The sequence below is a fragment of the Melospiza melodia genome, unplaced genomic scaffold (genome assembly GCF_035770615.1).
Source record: "Melospiza melodia melodia isolate bMelMel2 unplaced genomic scaffold, bMelMel2.pri scaffold_28, whole genome shotgun sequence".
In the NCBI taxonomy this organism is placed as follows: Eukaryota; Metazoa; Chordata; class Aves; order Passeriformes; family Passerellidae; genus Melospiza; species Melospiza melodia.
This window is the reverse complement of record NW_026948600.1, coordinates 8,208,476-8,220,793: the sequence shown is the minus strand read 5'-3', so window position 1 is coordinate 8,220,793 and position 12,318 is coordinate 8,208,476. Positions and strand designations below refer to the sequence as shown.

General features: G+C 52.3%; 1 pseudogene; it reads left to right on the top strand.

The window, feature by feature from the left end:
- Positions 1-447: 447 nt before the first annotated feature.
- On the top strand, positions 448-6,859 carry LOC134433885 (thrombopoietin receptor-like; annotated as a pseudogene).
- The last annotated feature ends 5,459 nt before the right edge of the window (positions 6,860-12,318 follow it).

Here is a 12,318-nt window from a genome sequence, read left to right as displayed (position 1 = left end):
CCCGACCTGCCAGTAAATACAGCTGCATGTACCCATAGATCCTACAGACAGCTGAGACATTGGAAATCTCAGGTCTGAAACCAGAAATGAAGGCAGACCCTGAGCACACATGGAGATGAACAAGCACATACCTACCCTACACACCGTGCATGAAGTATGGGGGACAATTCAGAACAATGTTCTCACCTCACTGGCAACTGCCAAGCTAACCTCACCAAGTCTGCAAAGCAGGACCTCTGAATGGGACCCAGCCAGGTGTTGGATGGTGAAGAGTCCCTTCTCCTTCAGCTCCCTGAAAGGCAGAAGATTGATTTTTCTCTCCACCAAGGCAGCACCCTCTGAAATGAGCAGCACTGGGACAGGTACATAGAGGTGTCAGGGATGGGCAGGGGCGATTGGAGTCTCCAGTTGCTCCTCAGTTTGGCCCCTCTCCTGCAGAGGCTGGTCCAGGCCAACACTTGGGTGGTGCTCCGGGGCCTGGAGCCAGGGGTGAGGTACCACATCCAGCTGTGCAGCAAGCCCGACGGTACCTCCATGGACGGCGTCTGGGGGCCCTGGGCACAGGCTCTGGCTGCAGAGACCCCCCACTCCTCCGGTGAGCAGCCATCCCCTCTGCAGGGTGCTGGCAGCAACAGCAGGGAGGCACCCACGCCTGGGGCTGCAGGGGTGGGGGTCCTGTTGTAGCAAGGTGTGAGTCCCAAGTTCTGGGGGGCCAAGGGGAAGCAGCCCCCTCCCTGTCCTGGCTCTCCCTGCCCAGGGGACATCGGACTGTGCTGCAGAACCCCTTACCTGCGGCACGTGCGCTGCGAGTGGAGCTGGGACCCCGCAGAGCCCCACAGCTCCTACCACCTCTTCTACCGGCCACCTCCGAGCGGGGCTGGCACAAGGTAAGGGGCATGGCAGGCAGGTGGCACCCATGCAGGCACATCCCAGGGACCACTGGTCCTGCTGTGTCCCAATATCCCACACTGGGCCCCTTGCCCATGCCCTGCTCTGTCCTGCCCTTCCACCACCGATCTCATACCCCCTCACCACATTGCACCTCCAACTACAAGCAGCAGTAGCTTTCCTGGGGAAGAGCAGGAGGAATGCTGGCTGTGGGTATGCTTTGGTGAGACTGACTGACTCCCCACTCCTCTCACAGGGAAGATGCATGGCAACAGCGCGAGGAGGTGAGCTGGGGGACACAGGGCACCTATGCCTGCACTTTCCAGCCCAAGGCTGGCAGTGCCATCTCTGTCCTGGTGAATGTCACCAGGACCCACATGCTGCCCACACTCAGCTACTTTAAGGAGCCCTTTTGGCTGCACCAGGCTGGTGAGTCCCAGTGCCACCACAGCCCCTGCCTGGCTCACAGGGGACACAGTGTCCCATGTCCTGTTTCACAGGAGCGACAAATGCCTATCCCCAACACCAGCACTGCTCACAGATGCCCCACAGCTTGTGCAGGCAACAGTGTCGCAGGGCCGGCTGAGCCTGCAGTGGCTGCCACCCCTGGAGCTGCCTGCAGAGCAGCTGGACTACCAGGTCCGCTATTGTGGTAGTTAGGGAAGAGGCGCTGCGGAAGTTGTCGCGATGTTACGGAAAGCCAGGACCCTCTGTTTCCCGTAGATAAGACCCTCTGTTACTCATAGATAAGAAACTAGCATAGGAATGTGGCCCCACTAACAGTAAAGTCAGCAACTTTCCACTCCTTACCCAGTACTTTTCCATTCCCTACTAACCATAGATAAGAAGGACAAACCCCTTTTTGACGTAGAGACCCCTTAGACTATAAGACCCCATGAGAAGAAGTAATAAACGCCTTTTGACCGTCCACCACATTGGTGCCTGCGTATGTCATTGGCCCGAACGGCCCTGGAGAGTGGGCCGTCGAGCTGTTCCTCAGAACCAGGTTGCCTGCCTTGATCCAGAAGGCAACACACTATGCCATGGAGAACAGCCATGACTGGAAGGCAAGGCCTGCCCAGGAAACCCCGAGCAGCGCTGCCCCCCCTCCGCTGCTGACACACGGCAGGCGCGGGGTTGGGCCAAGCGGGACCCGCCCCTTGGTGCCAGCCCACAGCAGCCATGCCTCCAGCTCGGCTCTGCCCCGCAGGTCCTGCAGGTTCCGCGAGCAGGGAGGAAAGAGGTCCTGGAGCTGCGGCCAGACTCCCGCTACCCCGCGCAGGTGCGGGCCCAGCCCAGCGGGCCGTGGTACCGGGGCAGCTGGAGCGCCCGGCCCAAACCCGTTGTGGTTGATGCCGTGGCCGATGCGGGTAAGGGGCAGGGCTGGAGGCTGCGGCCGCAGGAGCCACACGGCTGACGGCAAGAGGCGGACAGTGCTGGAAATGGGGAGGGGGGCACGGGGCAGGGGCCTGCGAGGGGCTCAGAGATGCTGGCTCTGGGAAAGGCTACAGTTCCGGCATTCCTCCTCCGATGCAGGCTGGCTCATCCCCAGTGTTACGGTGGTGCCGTTGCTCTTCTCAGCAGCGCTCCTGGGGCTGTGCTGCACCTTCCCCTCCCTCTACAGGTAAGGGCAGTGCCGGGGGGCAGGCGGGGGGGTCCAGCACCAAGCCTGGGCACCTTGCACGGGGCATTAGGGCACCTCAAGTCTGAGGGTAAATTCGATGCCCCTTCCTCCGTACCCAGCAACGTGAAGCATAAACTCTGGCCGCCCGTTCCTGACCTGCACCATGCTCTGGGCAGCTTCCTCCAGGAAAGCAGCAAGCACGGCCAGGTGAGTGGGTGGGCAGGGCGGCTCAGCTGTTCCCGGGGGCAGCTGAAAGGGCAGCCCCTACCCCGTCCACTCCGTGTCCCCCCAGGTCAGCGCCTTCGACAAGCAGCCGCAGGAGGCCGTCCTGCCCTGCCTGCTGGAGGTGCTTCCCGGCCTGCGGCGTGAGGCGGGCCCGCCGCCAGAGCATGCTGGGGGCCGCCTGTCCAGCACCGACATGGCCAACCAGTCCTGCCTGCTCATGAGTGGCTGGGAGCCTTGCCCAGGCTGCACATCTGTAGCCATGGGGCTCTGGGCTCCCTGCCACGCTGCCCTACCGGCTGCTGCTCAGGCAGGAGGAGGTGGGCTGTGCTCCTGACAGCCACCCACCTCCTTGCCAGCATGAGGGGCAGAGCTCTGAGCACTGGGGCTGGCAAGCTGCTGTTCGCCCAGCTGAGCCTTGCTGGCACAGCTGTATGCTAGGATGAGTGTGGGTAGGACTGTCAGCTGACAGTTTTACATCCTGTGAGCATTTTTGTATCTTCCCCTTATCTCTGGACTCTGGAATTGTTGCACTAGACCCAAGTGCACACAGTCCCTAACCAACTTGGTGGCAGGGAGGAAAATATAAGTTAGTTGTGACTGGGTGGCATGAGACCTCAGAGTCCTACTTGTCTGGTGGGTGTGATGTGGATGAGTGTTGGGTTTGCTCCCGTGAAAGCTCTAATACAGGCTGTATAATAGCTGTAAGACAATATTTTCATATGTGAATACAGGTAAATCTGGATCCAAAATTCAAAGCACCCCCACAAAGGCTGGGGGGGATCGCTACATTCCCAACCGCAACACTATGCAGATGGAGATGGCAAATTTCCTCCTAACCAAAGAGAATGACCCTGCTGAGGATTCCCCTACCAAGAAGGGTGAGCATGTTGCTAAGTTACAATTACTTCAACAACCGCTACTCCTTCCTGCCCCTTTACAGAGCAGTAAACTATAGGTTCTATCAAGTTGGCACGCTGGACTGATGAGTCCCAGCCATCACTACTTGCAGCTCTGGGCTTCAGGAGCCTAGGATGAGACTGAAGCTGTAGAGACTGCCATGCACTCTAAGCCCATGCTGCTTCTGGTAGCAAAATTTAGCTTTTGACTAATGAGGCTTTAAAATGTAGCAGGCAACAAAAACACAAAGCTGTAAGCCTATGCAAAGTGAAACTGCTGGTGGTAGCTGTTCTAGGACAATGTCTCCACAGGGAACACTTCTGGAATGTTTTACACTGTGTTCTGAAATCTGTTTATGAAGCATTTGGTCGCTTTGTGGCTGTGGCTTTTCCCACTGGCAATGACACTGAATTTGCCATTGTGTAAAAATGTCAGCAGGACAATGTATGAAAGTCTGAGGAAAAACTGCTTTGACATGCCTCTGTGTGACTGACCCTTGCAGCACAGTCAAACATCTTCAGATTCTAAGAGAAGGGGACTTAGGTGTCTGTTTAAATTGCAGTGTGGGAATTGCTTTAAATGCATTGCACTGAGGGTGATTTGTCTCTGCAGGAGCAACAGAAAGCCTGGGCAGTGAATCTGAATGGTTTTGATGTAGAAGAGGCAAAGATCCTCCACCTTAGTGGAAAACCACAGAATGCTCCAGAAGGTGTGATACAGAGTCTGTGTGAGCTGAATCAGCAGCAGAGATCAGGTCAGGGGAACAGCCACACAGAGGCTCTGTGTGTGGTCACAGGAGAAATCAACTGGTTTCTGAGAGCTGTACAGGCTGGAGTCTCATTTCGTACGGTTCCTGAGGTCGAGGGAGGGCATAACAGTTACAGTGAATTTATTTAGGAGAGGTGCTATGACTGCCAGTTGGTCACCTGTTACAGGGCTTGCAAGGGTCTTCAGGGTGGAGAGAGAGACGAGAATCTTGACCTCATGTTCAGAAGGCTGGATTTATTATTTTATGCTATATATTACATTATTACTATGCTAAAAGAAATAGAAGGAAAGTTCTCAGAAGCTAGCTAAGCTAAGAATAGAAGAAGAATGAATAAACAAAGGGCTGTGTCTCAGCAGAGGGTGAGACCCAGCTCTGCTGTGAGTGGTCAGTAAACCCAAACATTCACCCGAGACCAATCACGCATCCACCTGTTGCATTCCACAGCAGCATATAACCATTTGTTTACATTTTGTTGCTGAGGCCACAGCTTCTCAGAAGGGAGAAAAATCCTAAAGAAAGGATTTTTATGAAAAGATGTCGGTGACATTTCACCTATACTGCAGGTTCCAAACCTTCATGAAGTTTGTAAGAGCATCAAACCCTCTGCTGTGCATTTTCTAGCTTAAACTGCAACTAAATATAATGGGATTCAAAAACCCAAGTGTTTGTTAAATTTGTTTCCATGAATGACGAAATTGTAGCTCACCCCTGTTCAGCAGTTCATACTGCCAGTGGTTTTAGTGCACTGCAGGCTTGTGAGTGTTTCTCTTAGGACTTCATTTTCACTCCAAGGGATTCCTAGGTGGGTGAGCAGCACTCAGCTGGAAGGAAACTAACTCAGGTTAACTAACCTGTTCCCCTGCACACAGGCTATCAGAATAACCTGAAAGTGCTCTACAGTCAGAAAATGGCACCTGGATTCAGCAGGAAGAATAGCAGAAATATTCCCTCAAAGCCAGAACGGGTCTTGGATGCACCAGAGACGTTCAACGACTACTGTAAGTAGGCTACAGGGCTGAGTGCTGGGCATCCAGAACATTTTGCACTGGATTGCTGTTCCTAGGACAGTGTAACTGGGCTATCTGTATTATTTTGTGTACCCAGGCTAGCACAGACCACTTCTGGAGTGTCCCTGTGTGGCCTTACAGGGAAAGTGGTCTAGGGCACTGTGTAGGTGCCTTGGAGCAGGGTACCTGGCCCCAGCAGCTGGGCATAGTGACACTCAGAAGGCTGCCCCTCACCTGTACGTGTGTGTGCGCACATGTGCACCCGCACCTGCTGCATCAGCACGGGTGAAGGGCAGGGCTCTCTAGCCAAGCATGGTGTGACCTGCATTGCTCTTTCAAAGTGTAGATCTGAATCTCATAGACTGAAGCTCCCAGAACTTCCTGGCAGTGGTTCTGGATGACACTGTTTATCTGTGGAATCACACTACTAGGGAGATTATCCCCCTGCTGCAGATGGAGCATCCAGATGTTTATATTTCCTCTGTGTCATGGATTAAAGATGGAGACTACCTTGCTGTTGGCACAAGTAGTGCTGAGGTTCAGGTGAATGCAGGAGTAAACTAGAGGTGTTTTCTAGGGATTGACAGAACTGGGGACAAAACCTTGCCTGGCAGAGGAAGGATGCCATGCACCTGACTTGTCTTCCCTGGTGTGGGGTGGAACTGCCCAGTGTGCAAGGCAGGGTTTGGTTTGGGGGTTTTCTGATAAGTAGCGTTACCTTCTGTGCTATAGTCATGAGATACACACTTTCTCTGTTCCCTTACTGAGAAAGCTGAATGCCAGAGCCTGTGCAGTGAGGTTCCTAGGGCATAGAAACAGGCTTGGGTTTCTGCTGAAGAACTTTTTGCTTTGCCTCTCCAGCTATGGGACGTTGAGCAGCAGAAACATCTCCAAACCATGACCAGCCATTGTGCCTGTGTGGGAACCCTCAGCTGGAACAGCTGCATCCTCTCCAGGTAAAGCAGTGGGTCAAGGGCAGTTTCCAGTTGTTGCAAACTCCTATCCATCAATCTATGTTTGGCATGGGTTACGGATGGCAGAGAGAAGTTTGTCCTGGCTTGGGATTCTTACTCAGCCTTATCTGTTGGGGCTGTGAGGAGAAGTCCTCTTTCCTGTATTGCAATTTGTGCTGAAGTTGTAAAGAGCTTGTGTGGGTGTTTCACTCACATCAACAGACCTGTGTTGCTGGTAACACTGGTTGAAACCCAGTGGCAGCTATAGCAGTCTTGCAACAACAAAAATGGATTTGGGTGAAAATGTGCAGCTTGACCCTGCAAGCCTTCTCTTCTCTCTGCAGTGGTGCACGGACTGGGCACATCCATCACCACGATGTCCGAGTGGCTGAGCATCACGTGGCCGCCCTTGCTGGCCACACACACGAGGTGTGCGGACTCAAATGGTCTCTGGATGGCCGCTACCTGGCCAGTGGAGGCAATGACAGTCTTGTAAATGTCTGGCCATGCACACAATGTGGGGATGGAGATTTTGCTCCTGTGCAGACCTTCACTCAGCACCAGGGTGCTGTCAAGGTGAGCACAGAGCTGCCACGGGCGGATATGTGTGTGCAAGGCAGGTATGCAGCACTGGCTGGGTGCAGGTTGTCTCTTGTATGTTTTAAAATGAACTCTCCTCTCTCAGGCTGTGGCGTGGTGCCCATGGCAGATGAATGTTCTAGCCACTGGAGGTGGCACTAGAGACAGACATATCTGCATCTGGAACGTGTGTTCTGGCGCCTGCCTCAGTGCTGTTGATACCCGTTCCCATGTGAGAGCTGAACATCAGCTTGGAGACAAACACCTTCTGGCAGCACACCTACACAGAGCTGCTGGCTCCTCAGGCCCAGAGGCACAGGGAAGGAGGGGGACCATGCTCACCTCCGAGTGGTGAGCATCAGCACATGCACCTTGTCTCACCTGTGTTACTGCCTCTTTGCAGGTCTCTTCTGTCCTATGGTCAACAAACTACAAGGAGCTCATTTCAGCCCATGGCTTTGCACAGAATCAGCTGGTTATATGGAAGTATCCAAGAATGAACAAGGTTGCAGAGCTGCAAGGTAGGTGGACAGGGCCTGGGTGGGGGGCTGTCAGAGGTTGAAGACAGCTGCACTCCTTGGTTTGAGCCTGCAGCATCACTGATACAGGACAGTATCCAGGGCCATGCTGCTAGGAGTAAGGCATGCCCACGGGGCTGTGGAAGAGATACCATTGATCCAAGTGTGTGCTTGGGGTCTGAAATCATGCTGCCACAGCCACTGGGGAGACAGCTATGCAAGCTGGCAGGGCTCATGGGAACATACAGGAGTAAATGTGCATGTGCTGATCAGCTCAACCCTGATTGCACATTCCTTCCCCTCCTCAGGTCATACTGATAGAATCTTGAACCTGACCATGAGCCCTGATGGTACAGCAGTGGCCTCAGCAGCTGCTGATGAAACACTGCAGATCTGCCGCAGTTTTGAGATGGATCCCATAAAGAAGAAGGAGAAGGCAAACAGTGCCAAAAGCAGTATTCTTCACCAGAGCGTCCACTGAGAGCACGGGATTGTTGTGGGGAGGGGGATATTTGGTTTACACACGGTGCAGTATTTTAAATGTTAATGAACTGCTGAACTTGACTTTTTCTTAATGGAGTCTGATGGAAGAAAAAGCCATGGCTCCTAAACCCAAGTCTTTCTCCCTGAGGCTGAAGATCTGGGCAAGGAGTGGAGACCTAGGTCTTAAGGGCCAGTTTACAGGCCCCTGAGCTTAGCACAGCCTAGCAGAAGGATGCTGTGCAAGGGCTGTACTTCTGTTTCTGTCCCAGCTAAGATAGATATGTCACCTGCCCTGTCTAGATGCTGACTACAAGCACAGCAGCTCCACCACAGGCTCAACTGAAAGCACAGCATGGCTGTGGCCTCAGTTTGTGTTGTCCTGGCCTGTCTCACAAGCCCAGGGACACCTTCCTATGGCTCTGCAGGCAGATCTCAGTTTGTCTTGTTAGCTACAGGCAGCCACCACTGCCTGCCTATGGTGCTGGAGTAGAATAGCTTTTGGAAAAAAAAGGAGGGAGAGAAATATAGAGCAACAGCTGTAATCACCCCAAAGGCTGGAAAGGGGCTGGCTCTGGCATAAAGCCTGATGCAAAACAAAAGGTTGGCTTACACTGCCACAGCCAGCCTGGATGTCATGCGAGAGCCATGCAAAGCACCACCAACCCTGTGCTCAGCCTTCAGTCACGTATTCTTCCAACAACTCTGATCTCCCTTCCCCTCCTGCTGACAGGAGGCCCTGGTGCCTCACTTGGGCTTCATGCACGGGAGCAAGCACCAGGGCTCAGCTGACATTTATTGGAGTTTGAATCCCCTACACTTGGAAAAATGCCTTTTTTCCAGGCTGAACTGTGCTGGAGCAAGTTGCAGGAAATATATTTGAGCCCTTACCTGACCAACAACCAGCTCAGCCATGCTGCTTTGCACGGTGGAGCTGCAGTGTCTGAGGCTGTGGGGCTGCACCAGACCCATCAAGCCTGTCCTTCAGCTGCACCAGCATTGCCAGGGGCTGCTGGGGACACTGCACAGCTGATAAGCACCTTGGCCTGTACAAAGCAGCTCCACCAAGCCTGTGCCTCCCATCAGCCCTCAGTGATTAGCTGAGGGTGGGTTATTAACTGTTTTCACATTTCCCTCAGCACAGTACCACACTGTGCCTAGCACCAGCTCTGCCTCCTGAGCCTTACAGCAGCTGGAACCTTCAAAGGTTCCGACTTGTGCTCTGCCAAGGCCAGCGAGTGTGTAACCACAGCCACCAGAGCACCCCCCCCCCACACACACACATAAAGCTGATATGGGGTCACAGTCTCAAAAAACAGCCACTGAGCCAGCACCTTCCCAGCAGTGCTGCTGGTGCATCCCCATTTGGCCACTTGGGAAAGATCAGGAGGTCCAAGGATGGAGCTCTCCCTCAGACACAAATCCTCGGGCCACAGCTGTCTCTAAAGGGGAAGCAGGCAGGAACCCAGATGCAAGGCTGGGCTCTTCCACAGAGCTGCGCTGTTGTTGTAGGAGCCCTGCCCCACAGCCCTGCACTTGGTGCTGGCAGTTAGCACAGACTTGCCCTGTAGGGCCACAGCTGATTAGGCCTTCCCTGGTCCCTGGCCTGGAAGGAAAGCTTTATATGCCAAAACATTCCTGTCATTTTTTCAGTCCCATGTAAGAGAAGCTCAGCTTTCTCACAGACTCTTTCTTTCGCCTTAGCACATGCCCCACACCCAGATGCTGTGCACTACATAGCCCTTAGAGGACCTCTGAGCATTACCAGAGGGTAATGATACTGCAGGGTCTTTGACCCCATGCTGGTCTCTCACAGTCCTGGAGCGAGGAGGAGCAGAGGAAGGAGGAGGGCATGGATCCAGCAGGCCCAGTAAACACAGCCCTGTAAGGTGTGAATTCAGTTCACAGCATGACAGCATATTAATTATCAAGTGCCATGGCCAGCCCATAGAAGAGCACAGCTAACAGTGTTATGAATAAGAAGCTTGACTAGGCCAATATTCAAGCAGCAATCAATTTATTATTTAATATGGTAAATATGAGCAATACAGGGCTGGGTACAGTGGGGGAAGTTTTCCCTCCAACTGCACACTGATAATTGAGGGTTACAGGTATTTATAGGAGTACCATCAGTTTTTTTCAGCAGTTTCTATTTCCAATCTTTTACTCATCAGCAATTCTTATTCCAAATTATTACACCACAATTCTATACACTATTGTGATTTTAATTTCTCAGGATGTATCTCAAAGGAGTATCCCCAGATGGTGACGGTCCAGTTTCCGAAAGAAGAAAGACGACTCCCATCTGGAAGGGTCCAGCTCCACAGATGTGGGTCCACCTTTTAATTGCAGAGACTCTAAATCTCATAACAGTGATATCCAGCTTCCCTTTGCTCAAAACCATAAACCCTTGAGGTGATGTTCGTCTTCCTTTCTCAAGCTGTTTTTCTCTGCTTCAATAAGGTGTGAGATAACAATATTTCCTTTATATATATTCCAAAGCTACAGTTTCAAGGACACAAGTAATATTCTAAAATTATACTTCAAAAGGTTATTATTGCAGAGCTCCTTATGGATTAAATGCAAGCAAAATGCAACATCTTTAACACCTTATTTCCAATACTCCTAAATCAACTAGGGTTAATTGCAAACAAAATTAGGTTCAAAGGCCTTTTTCCATGCTTTATTCTCCTCAGTTATTATTAGAATTCACAGCTCTCCCATTGTCGGGGTCCACACGTTTTGCATTCACAAATACACACGTCACCTGTTTGTACCTGACACAAAACACTGAGATAGAGTAAAGATCCATTCTGAATTAGGTGAAGTGTCTAAGAGAGGTGAAAAGTCTGTGAGGCCAAAGCTGAAGGAAAAACTCGCATGCTGAGACAGCAAGGAGACAGAGAAAGAAAAACAGAAAAGACCACAAGGTCCATTTGCCCCGACTTAGAAATTCCTTTGATAAAGAACTGGTGCTAAATGTCACGCAGAATGAATATGTATGAACTTATTGTGAAACTGTATGCATATGCATTTGGAAGGGGGATAAAAGAAGACCCGAGGTCTTCAGAGGTACCCATGCCTTGTTGGGGGACTTGCGTCCGACGCGCGTCGTAAATAAACATACCGGGCTTTACAACTTTTATAAAGTTGTGAGGTTTCTTCTTTTCTCCGCAAAACAACACAGTTTTGTATCTCACAAACAAGAAAATGTACTCCTTGCTCTTCTGACACAGCTCTCTCTGTTCATGATGTGGGGCAGCGAGTGCTGATGATGTGCAGGAGCTGATGCAAGGGACAGGGACGAGGATGCAGCAGGCACAGTGCCAAGCTGACAGAGGGACGATTTCTGGCAACGGCACCGAAGGAGAAGAGTTTGCAGGCAGGACAGAAAATGGCTCTTTGTTTCACCTCTTCTTTCAGTGCTGCTAAGAATGTAGCCTGGAGCAAGCTGGGAACACCAGAGCCTGGAGCCCTTTCCAGGCAGGGCTGCATCAGACACAAACCAGCCGGGGACTGAGGAGCCCCTGGGGTGACAGTGAGCAACCTCGGGCTCTGCTCACTGCTGCTGGCATTTTCTATTGAACCATCTCCAAGGACTTCTCTTGTGCTCTGTATTTCTAAGTGTTTTCCCCCTTGTTTGTTTTTGGTTGTCTCCTGCACCTTTTCTTCTCCAAATTTTCCTACCCTGTCAGCAGCAGCCCCTGTCCAGAACTGACTCTAAAATATCAGCAAAGCAGCCTAGGAACAAGGGTGGAATCCTGCGGCTCAGGAATTCCTATGCCAGAGCCCTGTCTGTGCCTTAGGCTTTGTCAGGACCTCCTTCTCTGAGCAAAAACTAGGGATTAGTGGAGTTTTTTGTGAAAGAGCTCCTGAGAAGCAAATGTAGTGCTAGGTTTCTCAGGAGTATATCCTTTAAGTTCATTGCTGGCAAAGAGAAAGTAATGCCAGGGTGGGAGCTGGTCACTCCCTGCAAAGGGCTGCTGTATGATGTGGGAACACCACGTTCCAGGAGGGGCGAGCAGGGTAAATGTGCTCAAGGTGCTGCCAATGAGGTTTAGGTTCAGTTACAGAGTAGTCAGGAGTGGTGAGCACTGGAAGATCCAGCTGCAGCCCCCATCCATGTCCCTTTCAGTGCTGGCTTTAGGGTGTCTGCAGCCTGGATCCAGAGCGCCCTGGGGGGCTCCTGAGGCTGCCTTTGCACTCAGGGTGAGGATGCCCAGGAGCCCCTGAGGCCGCACTGGGGACCAGGGCTGGGGCTTGTGGCCTGGCAGGTGTGGCTCTGGGGGCTGTGACATGCCAGGGCATGGGTCACTGTCACTGCCCTCCGCAGCCCTGGCTAGCTCTGTGATGCTCCAGGGACAATGGCAAGAGTGGG